General features: G+C 35.4%; 2 long non-coding RNA genes across 2 annotated transcripts in view; both read right to left on the minus strand.

Annotated features, from left to right (window-relative positions):
- Window positions 1-464: 464 nt before the first annotated feature.
- Window positions 465-7,993, minus strand: LOC144246127 (uncharacterized). The gene is made up of 3 exons (XR_013339811.1): window positions 6,930-7,993; window positions 1,645-1,713; window positions 465-478 (listed from the first exon to the last, which is right to left on the minus strand). It is a non-coding gene; the product is annotated as an uncharacterized LOC144246127 (long non-coding RNA).
- A 149-nt stretch (window positions 7,994-8,142) lies between these two features.
- Window positions 8,143-19,444, minus strand: part of LOC110467584 (uncharacterized) — a 44,233-nt gene continuing 32,931 nt past the window's right edge. Inside the window, exon 3 of the long non-coding RNA XR_004148275.2 lies at window positions 8,143-8,274. This is a non-coding gene — a long non-coding RNA (uncharacterized LOC110467584). The remainder of the gene's footprint in view (window positions 8,275-19,444) is intronic.

Here is a 19,444-nt window from a genome sequence, read left to right on the forward strand (position 1 = left end):
TTCTCTGGAAACGCTTCAGCACCTCAATGTCCTTCCTGAATTGAGGAGCCCAGAACTGGACACGGAACTCAGGGTGTGGCCTCACCAGTGTTGAGTATCGGGGAAGAATCCCTGCCCTGGTCCTGCTGGCCACACTATTCCTGACACAGGCCAGGATCTCATTTGAAGACTGAAAAGACCCCATGTAGTAAAGCACATACAAGGTGACAATCTAAGAAATTGTGTGTACAACTGTAAAGTACCAGTGATGAGTCCAAAAGACAGTTTTGACCAAACTTGTTTTCCTCATGTGGTAACTGCACAAAAAGAATGAAGTCTGCATATGGTCTGACACTGACTGGAATGTTTCCAGTTATGTATGGGAGGAAAAGTTCTACTCAGTCTCTTTTTCTGGTCTTCTGCCATTGCCCAACATATCTCCTTAAACTTCTTGCCACTAAATGCATGTTGCCTAAAAGTGCTTTGAACTCTGTGGTTCCTAGAAGAAAAAAAAAATCAAAAAACAAATAGTGTGAGGGAAAAAGAAAATAGCATTCAATCAGCATATAACAAATCACATTTAAATTTCCACCTCAGCCTCCAAATAAAGAGCTATCATGCCTCATATCATGCCTTTGTTCTGTGTCTCTCGCCAGTTCTTTGGGCAGCAGAAGCTCCTGCTCCCCATTGAACAACTCCTAGAGATCTTTCTTGAAAAAATATTTCTCCAAATAGCTACTCTCCTAGAAAATAATACATTTTCTCATTGAATTGCTACTGATTTTAGTCCATTCACACAGAAAGTCACAGACATTTCCTACATCTTTCAAGGCACTTTTGTCTGTCCATTTTTCCATGAGCTTCCCAGAGTAAATGAATCTATTTTTGTTTCATGTATTACCAATCTGTTCATATTTAAACTATGAATTATTTAAAGGTTTTCATTCCTCTATACTATAATGTCTCTAGGTAGGGTATTTGCCAGAGGAAAAAATGCATTTAAAAAACAGTTAGTTAGTAGACAAAACTGAAATTTCTACATTTAGAACCTGTTCTTGCTTTGCTCTATGCAAGCTGAAAAAAATAGCCACCAAACAGCACAACAGTACTGACTGTAAAGCACTGTGCTTTACACTGACAAAAGAATTTTTTTCACTCATTGTTTAGATATTTCAAGTTGACAAAATCAGTATAATTGGCATTAACTTTTCAGAAAAAAACCCAAAAAGTAAATAATAGCATTTTTAAAAAATTTCTAACATGAATATGTTAAAAATTTTTAAAAATGCATTGCAAGTTGTCAAAACATTTCAAGTACTTCGAAAAAACATTTTAAAACTTTATCTTCGGGGTAGAATCCAAGGTAATGTCTGTCTTGCAAATGGACTTATCCTCCCTTATAAAGCTACCCATGAATTGACACTCACTGGAGTATCATTTCTGCAGGACAAAGGATAAGAAAACATAAAAACTTTTCAAAAAAAACCCACTAAAAATTCTAAATGGTATTAAGATAACATAAAAAGCAACTCTTTAATAAAAATTTTCAGGTCCACAAATATGGGTATATGTACACAAGATAAAGGATTTCTGCAAGTTTTATAAGGTTAATTAATATATCTGGCAGGTACATCCAATAGCAGATCTGTTATTCAAGTAACTCACCCTTAGTTCAGTCCCTCAGAGTTAGTCCACAGTCTTCTTTGCCCCATTTCTTGTTATGTCTCTTAAGTTCTGGTGCAAAACAAAATTTACTTGTCAAAAATTATTTTCTTAGGCATAAGACTAAACAGAATTTAAAAATTGTGTTAGTAAGGGTTAGCTTATTGTGAGAAAGGGCAGTAAAAGTACTAGAAACCATACAACTATATATTAAAAATCTACAAGGCTACAAATATATGAAATATATATAACAAGCTAAAAAATCTTTAGCCATCTATGGTAGTAGGAAGTTGACATGACTTACTACATCCTTCATAGGTATGTTGATTACCCTGCCTTCATTGTCTGATTTTGCTACCCTTTATGGTCTGTTATTGATACCCTGATAAGCTCCTGCTTTCATAAAGATCCCTTTAGGGCACCTTTTAGGCTTAGTAAGGCCAAATTCTTATGGCTGTAACAGGTGTTTGTTCATTTTCTATTCTTATTCTAGCAGGGAGAGAAAGAAACAAATAAGTAAGTTAGGCTTTTATTCATTTTTCCTTTAATTAAAAAAAAAAAAAAAAAAAAAAAAGAGAAGCTCTGTGGGAGTTTGACTAGAGAGCGAATAAAAAAAATTTAAAAAGGGTTTTCTGTGGCTCAGTTGCAATTAATTACTTCAGTTTAGCTAGATCAAAATTACAGAATGATCCCTCCTTGAAGTGCTTATCTTTCAAAAGAGAAGTCAAATCTTAAGATAGTCACAAATAATGGTGTCTCTTTACTCTCTTTACATTTTCATGAATGTATTTTCATATATTGCTTTTACATTGGCCTTAGTACTTTCCAAGTTACTCTCCCTTCCCTTCCAATTTAAATCCATCCAAAGATTTTTGTATACATTTCTGAAGAAAGTCTGATGTGAGTTTTGATGCCATCTATTTGTTGTAATGAGAAATGCATTAAATAATAAAACATGAGTAGACAAAGGACAGGAAAAAAAACCCAAACTGTTAATGCAAAGAGTTTCCAGGAATGCAGTGCCTTAATTTCTAACATTTGTGTCTGTTTCAAGTCTGTCCTTTCTCAGAGACTTTGTTTATATATATGTAAATAGAAAAGAAATTTTATTTCTGCTTCAAAACATTGTTAGCTAGGAAGAAACATTCAAATATTTTCTGACTTACTAGCTGCAGTTTCAATCTCTGCTGCTGCTTGTTGCTCGGTCCACATTTTCAGTAGTCTTCATTATGCATTGATCAATGCACTGAATTGTGACACGGGTCACACACAATTTTGTATTTAAATTACAAAACACAAAGAAATATGCCTGCTAGCTGAATAACTAGAATTCATAGAACATTTTTTGATCCATAAATTTTCACATATTTCACACTGATGACTGACACTGTACAACAACAACTCAAACAAGAAAACAGCATGACAGAGAATGACAGATTTATTTTGACATAATTTATCTTGCTTAATGTTGAAATTTTCTATATAAGCAAATTCTAAGCAAGCAGAATCCTAAATGCTGATAGTAAATTTATACTGTTCATTTCAAGCACCTATTTTGATGGTTGTTTTCATCTTTATGGACATTTAATGTCTTCTAAATATACTCCACAAAGTCAAAGTAATTTTAATTTTTTTAAATATTGAACATTTAAACACAACCTAAGTACATATATGAAATAAATCCATCAAACAAGGTAGTGATTAGGGAAGTCACAGCTTTTCTGGTCACAGAAAAACTGTTTTTTCTTTCTAAGTGATAAGGGATTTAACATCCCTTAGAATCTAAATTAGCACTTTCCTTGTAAAAAACCTATGATCTTATTCAATACTACAACTCTGATAGAAACCATGATTGAACCAGCATAGAACATATTCAATTTGGAGTTCTCAGAAAATGCTTATATATGCAGACACTATAGCAGAGTGTCAATAAGGAAGATACTAATGAATGGACATACAGTTTCTCAACTTTTCTCTCTCTTGTCAAGCTGGGTTTTTTCACATAAGCACACAACTGTGAATTAAATATGGCATCTAAAGCCATGAGAGATTTCATTCCTCTTTTCTGGCAAAACCCCATATTTTGTCCTAAAAGTGAAAGTTCCCTTTAGCTACTGTAGTTTTTGGACCCATTCCTGTGTACTTGAATGGCATGCATCTTTCTCTGGAAAAAATATAGCCTCTGAATCTCAGGAAAAATTTATTTTATTTCAGTGTGACAGTGAAACTATAAAGACAGCAGTGTCATGAATTATGAGCAGTGTCCTTTTATATCAGGATAAGTGCAGTAGAAAAGTTGAGACAGTTGATAACACCAGACATAAAATACACTAGAGAATGCCACCTAATTCTTGTTAAGGTTTGTGACTTTATATATTGCTTACTTATTATTCCTAGTATGTTTTTAAGTGCATCAAATTAACTCAATCAGGAATGGTTTAATCTTACTGATAAGACATGCATAAAAATTACTAAGAAATAAATAGAGGTATCTCTATGCAACACCTTCAAGATTCATTAGGATGATTAGATGTTAAAAATACAAAGACAGTTATTAAAGTGAAAAAGGTGTTAGCAGTTCATATCTTTAGTCTGATAGTTTAATAGTCAGTTACTGATTAATAAAATGCATTTCCTCACCACTTAATCTCATGCTTCCTAGAACATGACCAGCAAAGTCTAATATTTCTGATTTTAAACAGTACTTGAAGTCCTAAAATTCGCATTAAGAGTTTCCAAACAAAATTAAACTGCTAGGTCAGTGAAATAGTAAGAAACCAAGGTGGCAAACTACACCCTCACCAGTATTCATTCACTCACCCCTGAGAGTGAATGGGGTGGGGAGAGAACTGAAAAAGTAAAATTAAGAACATTTGTGGATGGAGATAAGGACAGATTGATAGGTAAAGCAAAAACTACATTCACAAGCAGAACAGAATAAGGAATTCATTCACCATGTCTCACTGATGGCAGCTAGGTGTTCAGCAATCTCCAGGAAACATCCCCCTGTCCTTTTCCCCCCGTTTTATAGACTGACCAATGCATCATATTCTATGCAATATATCTTTGATCAGTGGGGGTCAGCTGTCCCAGCTGTGTCCCCTCACACCTCCTTGAGCACCCTAAGCCTCCCTGCTGGTGGGACAGTGTGAGAAGCAGAAAAGTTCTTGACTCTGCACTGCTCAGCAGTAACACCCCTGTGTTATCAATACTGTGTACAATACATATTCTAAAGCACATATTCAATATTTGACTCATACCAACTCCTATGAAGAAAAGTATCTTTATCCTAGCTGAAAGCAGCACAGCCAAGAAGAGATTTTAGCTCTGTGTTGGTAATAGAGGTCACAGCCATTTTTTGGGTATTACTACTACATGCAACTCTAATGGAGAGGTGATCCTGTGAGAGGTTCAACAGCTTTTCAGGAAAATCTTCAAAATGCTTTCACCAGAATTTGCTTCTAATTGTACTGATATGATCCTTTCCTTCAAGGGACCTTTGAACCAGTTACCTCTGGCATGTACAACCACTATGTACTCCTAGGAGATTTTAGGCCATGAGATGTTAAATAGTGTAGAATAGATATAAGTGTTTTAGTCACCATGACTAATGGAGTTTTAAGCAACATGGGCCCAATTTTGACAGTTGTTATGTTAAGCTGAGATAACAAGAATAACTTATTCTATAAAAAGCACTGAAGATTAAAAACTATATCAGAGCCTTACATGAGCCATAATTATTTAATAACAGTATTAGAAAAACTAGCTTTACTGAAGGTAGGTGTTTCTGTTCATTACACAAAGCTGTTAAAGTAGGTGAAAAAAATTATAAAACTGGGCACAGAAATTCAAACCATGACAGTGTTTCTCCTGTACTGTACAAATGTTCACAAAGAAGTACCTGTTTGTAGATACATCCCTAAAATGTAGGTGGTTGAGAAATTTTTTTTTTTCCCAAAGATGAGTCAGTTGTCAAGGCTTTGTGATGCATTTTTCTAAATGCAGAAATGGAGCCTTATAAAATCCCAGTCAGCTCCAAACAAAGTATCAACCTACTAGCTAAGGAAGTGACTTTCTGAAGCTTCCACTATAAATGAGGAGCTTTGCTTGGTTAGTTTTTCTAAGATTTAAATGTGTTAATGTTAAACAGCACATAAACATTACAAGGACACCATTTAACACAATGGGCAGCTTTGCTCTTTATAGCATGGGTGCTGTCTCCATGACTGTCGAGCATTTCTTTTGAAGATTTGATTCACTTAAAAGCTAGTACCACTGCTATCAGGTTTATCAGGTTTCTCTTGAAATGTGAGAGATCAGAAGTGAAAATGTGACTAGATCTTAACCTCTTAAAAAAAAATGCATCCTGAGGCAATCAAAAACTGGAGTTTCAGAAAACCTCACATGATTTTTCTTATGAGTGAGGAGTGCATGCCTGAAAGGTGCATGGCACATACTTTGTATTTACAGGCTCTCTTCAGTCTGGGCTACAGAGGAGGTAATTAGCAATTCTGGACTAAATCTTTAGAGATTTTAAGCATCTGCTAATTAACCCAAGAGCTATGAACAGCAGGAGACACTATAAAGTGTCAGTACATCCATAAAACACTGAATGAAAAGCCAGCGTTGCAGTTCATCATTTTATTGTATCATGTCATTTTGTAGTTTAGTATTTTCTTGCTTATTGTTGTACTTTTTCTGATTGTTTTATGTACTATTTTGTTTTTAACTCAAACCAAATATCCCATCATTTCAAAAAACTCACATCCATAGAAAAAGAGGGGGGAATTAATAATATGACACAATCAGGATGCTGACATCATCAACTCTACCATATTTGTCTATATACAAGTTCTTAGCTACTTCATTACTAGAAGATACTTTGAGTAATTTTTCTAATATAGATAACACTTGAGGAGAACATTCCAAAAATAAAGTACCTAAGCACATAAACAAGGAACATCTTAGTCACCCGCCACATCTCAGCCCACATATTTAAATGAATTACTCATACGGTCATCTGATAACTTTTGCAAAACCCTTTTTTATACCTAAACTTATGATCCTCTTGTAAGAAACATATTGATTACTGTTTATGCAATTTTGCCTAATTTTATTTGCATTCCCCTAATATATCTACTTGTTTGTTTTATTGATTAAGCTTTAAACAGGAAGTACCTTCAAACATTTGATTAAATTCTATTCACATAGTAATTTTGCAGAAAATGTCATACAATAAGACTCGTCCATTTTTAAAAGTCTAATTAAAGACATCAGAAAGAAATTACCTGAGGGTAGGAAGAGCAGTTAATGGATGTTTCTTGTCGGAAGTTGTGTTTTCCAAAGGGATTAAACATAGCCATTGAATTCATCATGTCATACAAACATCCATTATTTGCCAGTTCAGTCTGTGAGAAGGAGGAATACTTCCCCACATTCTCTAGTTATGAAGCTGCTACTCCTATGATGGCATGATATGTCATTATCTATTTGAGAAAGAAGCCCCTCTAAATTAAGAGATCCCAGTTTTATGTTTTCCTTAAAGTCCATAAGTTAACCTCCTCTTTTCTCAACTCTAGCCTTTCCAGGAAATCTCTCTCACAGGTTTCCTTGTCACCCCAGCAATAAAAACATGATGGCAAGATACTGCATTGACCTGCTGTATGTGACTAGCACGCTATGCCACAAACCTGGAAGATAACTAAGTCTTCTGAACAAGGAAGGCACTAACCCACTTGTTATTTATGACCTACTACAATGGTTTCAAGCAAAGGCCAGCATTTAAAAACGCAGGTTTATGAATATATTTTGAAAGAAAATAATTACTCAAGGTTTGTTTTCAAAAAATATTTCTGGTCTATAGATGCTAAACACAAATCCTCACTCAAAGTTATGAGTTGCTTGTTTATTCTCAAAGTTTTGGGTAAGATATAAGTAATTGAATTGTCATACTGGCTGTTTCTCTTCATGTCCCCGGAGTTCAAGTTCATCATGAGATGCTTTCCACCATGAGACACTCAACTGGTTTCTGCACTGACCTCTTGAAGACAGAGCCCTGAGTGCTCTTAGGGGAACTTCCCTGTTCAACCATCCAGGAGACACCCTGGCAGCCACACTCATGCACCTGACACACAGTCAGACCAGGTTTCCTTGCTAGCTCAATCCTAGATTTCCCATAGCAGAGTCTCAAATGTCTTTATCCTTTAATCTCAGTGCAATAATTGAGCAACAGCTTGAGTTGGTGCCTCTGAGGCAGGAACACAAGAAAAACCTGTGATTTTATAACTTCATTCAAAGGGGGCAAAAGTCTGGCTCCTTTGCTCCTGCTGTATCCCTGAGTCCGGTCACCTGGCTGGGCCCTGCAAAGTGTCAGCGCCTCAGCTGCCACCATCCCGAGCTGAACCTGCAGCACCCACTGCAGCTGCCACCCTGAATGTGTCCCAACAGCGTTTCCCATCACAGCGCTGTCACTCTCGGCTCCAGCTGGCTCACATCACTCCAGGAGCACTTAGTGGTTGCTTGTCACAACAGGAATGCTCTCAGCAGCAGTGGCACTCTGAACCCCTCAGGAAAGAGCTGGGTGGAATGAGGCAGACAGATCCATATGGGACCTCATCAGGTTCCTGGGTTCACCTGGTGAGAGAAGCAAGGTATGAGAATGCTGCAGGCCGAGCTCATCACAAAGCACCACTGAGCACTGCGTGTTTCATGGCTCTTGAGGCTGTCAAGACAATTCTGCACAAATGGGATTTCATTTAAAACTAAAGCAAAAATGGAAATTCTCCAGAATAGGAACAGTGATAATTATTCAAGTATTTAAATTACAATCCAAATCTCATGAGGAAACTTCATGTTTAATTTTATGTATCATGTGGAGACTGGGTTTATTACTGGGTACCAATTAATCTTTCTGCAAGATTTGTTAATTTTTTGCAATGCCCACTGGACAATGCTAAATCATTGCAATTAAGATTTAACGAAATTATTCTTGTGGCTTCATTTTATGTCTGTTCTATCTCACATGGTTTTGATGATCAACTTTTAAATTTGGGGTGATGGCAGCAAATAGGCAATGTCACAGCACGGCTAAAAATCTTGTGTAATTACATGTTTCTTTTAATGTAATTTGCAATGTGTGAATTCACTATGTTTGATTTCTTTTGCCTGATGATTCATCCCAAAAGCTACTTTTAAGCATACCAGAGACTTCTGAAACTTCATGATACTGATTTACAACTGATCTCTAGGAATCACTGACATCCAAGTAGTTCTAGCCATTAATTCAGGGGGAGATAATCATACTGGTCATGGTACTGCTTCTGAGTATGCTTCTAGTCTCTTCCAGGGTCTCCATTCATGGAGTTATGTCTCTTCCTTTGGTAATATTAGTCTGCAGCTTATTAAATGCTATAATGGCAGAGTTACCAGCCTAAAGACCTGGACACAAATCTTTTAATGCGCACCTTGTACACAGAATTGTGCATTTTTCTTACAGGTTTTTGACTCTGCTGGATCTTTTCTCCAGTATGTGCATACATAATCTATGCATCCATATTCAAAGGTGTCACTGACACTTAAGAAGCTGTCCCAGAATTTCCTGAAAGCCTTCTTATCTCTTTACATTTTGATTATTTTTATGGACTACAAAAAGCCATTAATATCTTATCAGTCATGATCTATTTGTTTACCATCTCCTACTAATAATTTGACAAATACAAAAACTAAGAAATGTTTTTTTCAAGCCTGAAAAAGACAATTTTTTACCTTATATCTTTTTTAGTAAAAAACCCTTTTTGAAAATTTTTTACCATTTTTAGTTTAAAAAAAATCCCCTTTATAGTAAAAATCCCTGCTCTTTTTTGTTTATTTGTAGGCTATTGAAAAAAAATAAAACTACAAAGAAGGCAAGCCTATTTTTTTTTGTATATTTTTCTGATATATATGCAAAAACTCCCCAGGTTTACAAAAGCTGGTATTGGCACATCTTGTCCTGATAATGTTCCCAAGACAACTTGCTTCATCCTAGAATAACAATCAAAAAACTTTCCATTCTGCCCATTCTGATTTTACATATCTTTTCCCCCATTCATTTAGTCTTGTACTGCATCTGCTTAATAATTCCAAGCAGTAGATACATATCAGTAAAGCATTTAGATCATCAGAATTTACAAAGAAATATTCCAAAACAGTTCAAAAATAGTCCAAGAATAATGCATTATATATCTGAAACACATCATCTGTCATCCATTTTATTAGCAATGTACTATGTTATACATGCTATGTATATCATACTATGTTATACATCCACTTTATTAGCAATGAACTAGTTCTTGTATAAAAACACCTTCTGGTCAATATGTAACACTCTCAGGCTTGAAACAACTTTAATCCAAATTTTATTAAACTGAAAATTAATAGAAAAAGAAACCTTAAGCAAATTAGTTTTGCATAAGGTCCATTGTTACAAATCCTTTCTGCCTTGATGGTCAGAAAAAAACACTTACTCCAAATCTCCCCTCAGTTAGTGCCTTAGTAATCAATACACAGAGTCAAAATTTTGCATGCCTATTGCTGATGTTCTTATGTGGATGTCACACATCTACAGAGCAACAAGACCAATAAATGAGTTTTAGTAGGGGCTGACAACATAAACCCTGAAAAAGCAAGTGTGGGTATAAAATGACCAAAAACACCAGAAAAAAAAAACAAACAAAAAACCACAAAAACAAACAAACAAATAAACAAAAGAGTGGTTTCAGATTCTGAAGTATTTCAGAATTTTTCAGTAGGTTGGCCATGAGCAAGGGTGTGTGACTAAACACACACAAAATCAAAGTCCAGTATGCCCATTAGTATCAGCAGATATCCCAGAGCCAAGTGGTGTGAATGGACAAAGGGGATGAGCAGTTGTACACCTTGTAACTTTTGAAGACAGAATATGATAAGTGAACAATAAAATGCTAAATAATACACAGACCAGCATATGGCTTAGTGATTTTGTAGCTTCTGGTGTATATATGTTTATGCATTTGTATACATAAACATATCTGTTGCTATTTTAGTTACGCTCATATAGGCAATAGCATCTTGACAGCTTATTAGTAGCAGGTTATGTGTTTTTGCCTTCCTAAATGTCACCATTTGGTATTTAATAAATATCAAGAAATCTCACCAGGTGTCAAGTGTGCTGAGGGGTAACTTTGCACTGGCTCTTTAACACATAACCCCTACTCTTTTTAGTCTACTCTAGTCTAGACAACACATTGTCTATTTTTGACAATCATTCTCCTAATTTATCAAACTTCAGAAAGGAATTACATGTCTAGACCACTCTGGTACTAAGCAATGGATTATATCCTTACTGAAAAATGGTCTACTGACTGACAAAGCCTGATTTCTTAACCAACTCAGCCATCTGCTTAAAGAAACTATCCTAAAATGGAGTTCTCACAAAATTTTAGAGCTAGCTTCTCAATAAATTGTGATTTGAATCTAAATCAAATTTACACACAAAACATTGATCATGTTGAAGTATAGAACCTAAAAAATTACATTTTTTGAATTAATAATCTTATTCTTTGAACAAAAATGCAGCAGGAGGTCCCAGAAAAACTGAGTGCCAGTATGAGCAATTCTATGGGAGTATCCAATTTAAATGAGTAGAATTTTATTTTAACTGCATTTCATTTTCTTTAACTGGACATGCCGGTCTTGTCTAGATCAACAGAACACTAAAGTATCAGAGACTGGACAGATTACTCATGCAAAGGTTATTAGAATTCACAATTTCAAAGAATGTCTTTCCGATGCTCTAGGCTAGTGGATTACAAAGCAAAAGCCTGCAAAATGGGTAATTTGGTTTGCAGCTCTCTGCGCAACAAAAATAATATTGAGTTCATAGATGTGATTATATCATACAGTTAGAAGCATTTTGAAGAGTTGAGTTCCATTTTTCAAAATCAGGAAAAAGGCATATAATTGTTTTTTCTTAGATTATTGCTTCTCCAAACAATAGCAAAAAGAAAAATCTACTAAATATTAGACAATATTTCAGTATACTGTAGGCTTTGATTCTGTATATTCTGCTAGAAATGTAAAAAAAACCCAAAAAACCAAAGAAATAACAGATTGATTAATTAATCTGTTTATTATTGAGCAAGAGGCCATTTTCATTTACATTTTAGTTAGAAGAAGGAATGTGTCTCCTTAGAGTACTCTGAGGAAGTCACAACCTATTCATGGCAATTGAATTCATATTTGTTTAATTTATGTGAGCATTAAAAATGTTCCATTACTTGCCAGTTTTGTACAATAACATGCTACATGCTTCAGAATTTATTATTCTGTTTATTTAAAGGAAACAAGTATTTTATTTTTATGTATTTGCAAGAACACATAAGCACATTATGTGTATTCTGTGTTTCCTCATATATTTCTCAAGTTGCCTAGGTTACATCTGGCCTTCTAGGAGGACTTGTTTTTCCTCTTTTAATTGCTACTTTTGTTTCAGTAGGGAGAAGATCTCTGATAATCAGTCTTGGGCTGGAAGTTGAAAATTGTCAGGATTTTTTCTCTGAGGGTTTGTCTTCTCTGAGGGTTTTCTAAGTGAATGTGCTCTTGTATTGTAATTCATATTCAAAGTTGGGAACCAGTTTCTAGTTTTGACCACTCACGTGTGTCAGGTGCTAATGCTGGTCAAATATTGGAGATAAAATTGCTTGAAAGCAGATGAGAATTTCCTCATTTAGAATCTTTGCCAGCAATTGTTATCCATATTTTTTCTATCTAATATCATTAGGACAAGTTTTCCTTTCTTGGCTATGGTTCCTTACTTCAAGGGAAATTTATTAGCATACATTAATCTCTTACGTCTCTTCTGCATAGTTTAGCTGTAGCTTTATCTCCTCATTTATATTTATTACCTGCTTTATTTATATAAGGTGCAGAATTGTGTTCATGATGTCACCTCTTATAATAATAATCACTTCCTATATTTTAGGCACTTATACATCTGATTATTTTACTTAAAATAGCTAAGAAAGGAGTTTTGTTGCTCCATCACTGACGGAAAGATGCTCTGTGTGGATGCTCTATGTTGAGATGAGGGAAAAGAGTAAGATCATTCAAATTTCAAGGTGACTCTTCCTTCCGTGGAGGCAGGAAACAAGCCAGAAGAGGAAAAGACCTGGAAAATATTTTCCTGGGATCTATGTACACCGATTAACCTAATGTCAGAAAGTAATAATTTATGATACTCTGGGTGCAAACAGAGGGTGATATATGATTTTCATGCCATTATCCTTATTATTCTGCATTATTGATGAGAATTGTTTCAACCTCTCCCATGAGCAGGGTTAAATCTTAACACCTGTACATCTATACCATTAGAAGTTGTAATAACTTTTTTCTCTTATTCCCACTCCAGATAAGCATTTCTCATTAAACTTGAAATTCTGTTTCATTTTACCAGTGAAATTGACATTTATATAACTGACCCTCACTTCTGATAGATTTCAAAACTCTATAGTCAATTAATAACAAATCTAGAAACCATATTTTGCGCCACTGTAAAATTTAACTAACCAAACGGAAGTCTGTTGCAAATGAGTGTTCCTTTCTTTACTGTGCTTAAAGAAACATTTCACTACTTTCCTTCCTTTCCACTCTCACTGATGAAAGTTAATTAAATTGTTAGTATATTCTCCAAGAGAGGCTATTGTAGATAGGACATCTTGTCCACTGACTAATTATTCCACATGGAAACTTTAACAGATTCCTATCACATAGAATAAAGAGCCCTTGATTAAGTTAATCTAGACTGGTTACTTGCATAAAGCATACAAACAGAGTAGAATTCAAAAGAGAACCTTTTCTCAACTTTCCTAGGGAAATCTACCAGATTACCAGGAAACATAAACTTGATGCCAGCCTAATGATTTTGTAGTAATATCTGCTGATTAGTTCGGAGATTTTCATTGCATGAGTTAATAAAATTTGAATTTGTGGGTATAGTAGCAAAAGCTTCTTTGCAAAATGCATCTGCAACTCTTGCACATTGTCTCACAGGTTTTTCTTTTTTAATATCTCTACAAGCTCTTCCCATTGTTGGTAATAGTAAATTACTCAGCATTCCTACTGAGCAAATTTCAGCATTGCAGTCACCTTTTAATTAATAATCTCAGGTATTTCCACTCCACAGACTGTATCTGGTTCCATGATCTCCTGTATGAGAGGACTGATAAGAGGAATTCTCTCCCACAAGGAAGAATTCGAACTACATGGAATAAGGAACATCTATGCAATTTTCCTTGCACCAGACCCTGTTGATGTTTTCCATGGAGAGGCTCTGTCTCCTTTTCACTCTTTCTTTAGATGATTATTTTTTCTCGAGATGTCAACTTTCCCGGGCAAGATTCCATTCTTCCTTTAGGAGAGGCATGGGCTGGAGTAGCTTTGTGGTTACTGGTGCTGCAATGGGAATGGACTCAGTGGTGATGGGGTGGATGCAGGACAGATGTGTCCAAAGGCAGCAGCTGCCCTGAGACAGCAGCCAGAGATGCCTTTCTTGGCATGTTGATGGTAGGCTGGCAATGAATGAATGATATGGACACAAGCTGTCAAGAGGGGTGCAAATAGACAGAGTATTGATTAAATAATGGTGATACTTACAGCATCCTGCAGTGAGTCATCATATAGATAAATAACCAGATATGGGGGTTGACAGATGGTGAATGACTCTTATATAATTGAAAAGCCTGCTGAGAATGTTCCAGCAGAAATTTTATTATTTCATTCAGTTTTGAGGAGCAATGAATGACTGGGAGTTTTCATAAATTTCACATTTGCTTGTACGCTTTTCACATGAATATTATAGATGTCACTGTGTATAATTCACAGTTACTTCTTCCTAAAATAATTTTCATATTCTCTAAAGGGAACTATTAAATCTATTTTTTTGAAATCTCATAATTATGTTTTGTGAGAGTATAAATCTTTGCAATGATCATAGTTCTAAATATAACATAAAAATAAATTTTTAAAAAATTAATGTTGCAGTTTTCAAAAGATACTTCAGTTTTCCCCAAACATTCTGCCAACCATTAAAAAAAAGATGGAAAAAACAGAGCATTTATTAATCATGAAGAGAAATTATACTATCCATTTTGTTTAGGGCAGTTAAACAAATCAATATCAGTTTATCAGGCTATTTGGATGTAACTGCCTTCTAGTTTAAATGTATTATAAATATTAAAATACCTGCTTAAATAAGCTCTGAAAATTATACGCTAGCTTTTTCCCTGAGAAATTATTTATGCAATTGCAGTATGTAAGTAAAAATATGTACTACAAAATCAGAGGGAATTTGATGTGAACAAAAGAACAGAAAGAGTTCATAATATTCAAGGCTGATGGAGGATTTTTTTTTATAAACATCAATATTTTTCAATCTATGAGTAGAGAAAGAGAACCTAGCATTCACCTTGTAATGCAGGGCTTACACAAGGCTAATTAATGACCAGGGGCAGAACAGCTTACTAAGAACTGGTTTTACTTGGGTAGTTACCATTCTGTGGTAATAAGCATGTTTTGTTTAGTCTTGGATCTTCAGTCTATGCAAACCTGATCTATCTGCCAAAAGTCTTTCTATTGCTTTACAGGAGTTTTGGAACTACTGTGCTTACACTATTTCTCATTCAAGAGGAAAAAGTAACCCTGACATGGCTCAGAACAGCAGTCTTCCTCTCCCCCATTCATGCATTTACATTTACATTTAATTTAAGTTAGTTGTATTTTCCTTAATAGCTTCTCATGCACTAAATGTGTGAGCAGATTTTTTAAAACTGCTTTGGAGAACATTTTTAAGTATGTAAATAGATAAATTTCACACACTCTTTTTACTGTTTGGTGTATCTGTCCATATTTCTCTAATGAGAAATACATTTCTCTGTTTCCAGTTACTCTGCCTGTCTGCAAATTTCTAGATATTGCTGAATAAATCTTAGAGGCCAGCTTCACTAAGAATGTCCTAAATACAGAATGCAAAGGACCACTTTAAATTTTATGTTTTCTCAAAATGATAGAGTTGGGCATAAAGTCAACTAAGGTCCAGGTCCTGGCAACAGAAGTCAGGACCTTCCTCCTTGTGAGAAAAGGAGAAAGATTAAATGAATAAATCAACAAAAAAACCAACAGAGTTTAAAGAGTATAATACTGTAGGAAAGCCCATTTAAGATCATCAGTGTTTTGATCAGATTGAGTAGAATGTAGTGATAAACATGAAATAGAAACCTACACAAGTAGTGTTTTACATAGAGCAGATTGTGCTTCCAGCAGATATCTGAAGGGGGTATCTGATTTATAATCAGAGTTCCATACCTTGCCAAGTAGTAAAATATGATTCAACTGAATTATATAGTTTGAAACTAAATTTTTAAAAATAATGATAAGGTTATGCATTAGCAGGCAAGAAATCAATGTCCATTTGTGTAGTCATTCATAGAGTATTCACACATTTTTGCATCTGAGAAGCACAGTATATTCAGCTGTGCTAATGAAAGAAAACCATTCACCCTCAGATAAGCAAGTGCACTGAAGGTATGTGAAATAGGATTATTTATATTTGAGGTGTATGCTTACTTGCCTCAAAACATCATGCCAATTTCTTCTTTGCCGTGGGATGACAATCATTTTAGAAATTAAAAAAAAATAAAGAACAGTAAATATCAGAGAGGAAAATGTGAACAATGATTTATGGCTGATAATTCATGAATGTAGAGTAATTAATGAAGATTTGTGATTTACCAATACCTGTCCAAGTTGTTGTAGGCAACTGTATAAATTGTATGGAACCAACCTCTGTGTTTCTTTTCTTCAAATCAATTTGGTGAGTTTGGGATTAGTTCCTAATACTCTATCAGCTGTGCTTAGAAAGAACCACAAATGAAGAAAAGCAGTGCAATACATAATGATGTAAAAAATAAATGCACCTGGCTCATGGATGACAAATGCAGATGAATACAGACTAATGAGTTTGGATCGCAAAAAAAGTAAACGTGTAGAGATGCTAAATGGAAAATGAGCATCAGGGTATCAACCTAAATAGAGATTTGGGAACTATTACAGACAAATCCTTAAACGCTTTAGCCCATAAGTGGCTAAACCAAGAAATATAAATGTGACACTGAGATGCAGCTAAAAATGTTGAATATAAATCAAAGTCTAAACTTATTTTAGCTAATGAAGCAACAATTACAATGTTGTGGATACTAACAGACAAGATTTCATATCAATCCCCAAGCAGGAAAACTTTTAAAGATGGGGGAAATAATTAAGTACCTGGATTTAGGTCAATGGGTAAGAGACTTAAGATCCTGAGTGATGACCACTTAGCAGCACCCACTCAAGTAAGTACAGATGCCTAATCCCATGCCCTGTACAGACAATGCACACAAATAAATTACATTCTCCAACAACTCCAGGTAGAGATCAAGGCTTCATGAAGTGAAGTAGTTGAAGTGCAGACTTGGAGTAATTAACAGGACTTTGCATGAAATCATAGCAGATTTCTTGAGGTGTCTGTGAACAAGGAAAGCTGCTCAGGTGTTACTGTTGTGTGTTGTTGCTTTATGGTTGCTGTATATCACCTCAAAGTGGTCTTCAACATAACTGCCCATTACATATTCTATGGCAGTTGTTGTAGATATCTATTTGTAGGCATGTATATACACAGCAGATGCTACACTATATAAAAATATATCTGTATACTTAATTCTATCAAGATTTCTGAGTTTAGAATAATGGTTTTGAGTAAACTGTTAGTTTTTACAATATATATATTCCCCAAATATTCTGAAAAAACTATTTTCATAAGAACATTAGTGAGCGTAAACTAACTGCTTGTACTATGTAACTGGTCTTTGATATATTTTTACCCTAATTTTTTATTATCTTAACCATTATAAGTGAAGAAAATACCAGGATTTTGTTCTTAACTACTAAAATGTGAATGTTATTTCTTTCTCATTCCGTCAATAAGTATCTACATTACAAATGCCAGAACTGCCATGAATATTTGTAGTGAGAGAGAGAAATCAAAGAACTGTAGAGTGCCTTGCTCCTTAAGAACCTCACAAAACCAAACCTTTCTCTCTAGCCTGAAGGTCAGAGCACTTACAGGAAAGATAGTGAAGACTTTCAGACAGAAAATTGCTGAACCTTACCTAACAGTTAACAGTGAGTCTCACAAATACAACTTTACCCAAGACCAGTCTGAAGAGGAGAGGCTGAAGGAGAGCCACCAGGATGGCAAAGGGCCTTGAGGGGAAGCCATATGAGAAGCAGCTGAGGTCACTTGGTCTGTCCAGCCTGGAGAAAAGGAGGCTGAGAGACCTCATTGCAGTCTGCAGCTTCCTTGTGAGGGGAAGAGGAGGGGCAGGCACTGATCTCTCCTCTGTGGTGACCAGGGACAGGACCCGGGGAAAGAGCATAAAGCTGAGTTGGGTATCAGGAAAAGGTTTTTCACACAGAGGGGGGTTGAGCATTACAAAAGGCTCCCCAGGGAAGTGGTCACAGCACTAAGCCTGACAGAGTTCACCAATTGTTTGAACAATGCTCTCAGGCACATGGTGTGATTCCTGGGGTGTCCTGCACCAGGAGCTGGAACTCAACGATCCTGATGGATTCCTTCCAACTCAGCATATTCTGTGATTTTTATGATTTGTCCAACTGAACCAATCTCCGCTCCCAGAATATGTTTTATCACAGAGCAACTCAGTCCTAAATTTGCAAGTCCAGCATGTATCTTACGTTCCCCTTTCCACAGGAATCTCTTGAAGGGCAGAGGGTTGCATTCAATGAGCTGCTTTTTATGTCTCAGTTTTGAAAATTGCATTTGACTTTTCTCAGTCACCTCACTTAACCATTTGGTTCTCTTATTTGAGAAGACATGGTTTTCAGTTAACCACCTTAATTTCTACTGTGATGCTGGGTATGTGATATGATCTGCTTGGAGATCTGCAGCTTTTGCAGCTTTCCAGGTAATACTTTTGATCACATTAAATTTCTGTGTTGCTAATATAATTGACCAAGATTTTGCTTAATCTTCCAAAATAATGTGTTTTCTTTAAGTAGCCAGGGTCCACATCTCTCATTTTCCATGGCTATGATAAAAATGTTAATTTCTTGTGACATGGGAAAAAATGCTTTCCTTCAAACTTGTAAATCCTCATTCATGGACTGTAGGCTTCCAGCAGCCTTCCATTTCAGTAGAATGTGGGATGTATATAAGTATAGATCGTATTCAGCAGGCTAGCAAGTGAAGGCAGGATAATGTCTAGAGGAAAATTACTATGTTTAAAAGCAAGACAGGTTTAAAAATATTCCTAATTATAATTAAATTTTGCCAAATTGATAGAACTCCATTTACATCTTCTAGAATTCCATTTACATCTGCATATGTAAAAGGTGCGTGTGCATGTATATGGCGAGATAGATGCATATACTAAATTACCAGATAGTATCCTCCAACATAGAATCAGCTTCAATTCCCATCCATCTATAGATGTCACAGTATATTAATCACTGAGATTGAAAAGAGCTATCATATCTCTAATGGGACATCTGGCATAATAGACAGGCAGGCATATTTTCATTCAGCCACTGAGGCCTCAACAAATCATCAAAGCTTTGGATTTTGAAAGTACTTTTGTTTAAATTGAGCCCATTTTGGTAATGATTATATGTTAAAGCATAATAAAGGAATGTCTTTATAGTTCCAGTAGGGAAGCAAAGTACACTATATGGA

Source organism: Lonchura striata, chromosome 4 (assembly GCF_046129695.1).
Source record: "Lonchura striata isolate bLonStr1 chromosome 4, bLonStr1.mat, whole genome shotgun sequence".
NCBI lineage: Eukaryota > Metazoa > Chordata > Aves > Passeriformes > Estrildidae > Lonchura > Lonchura striata.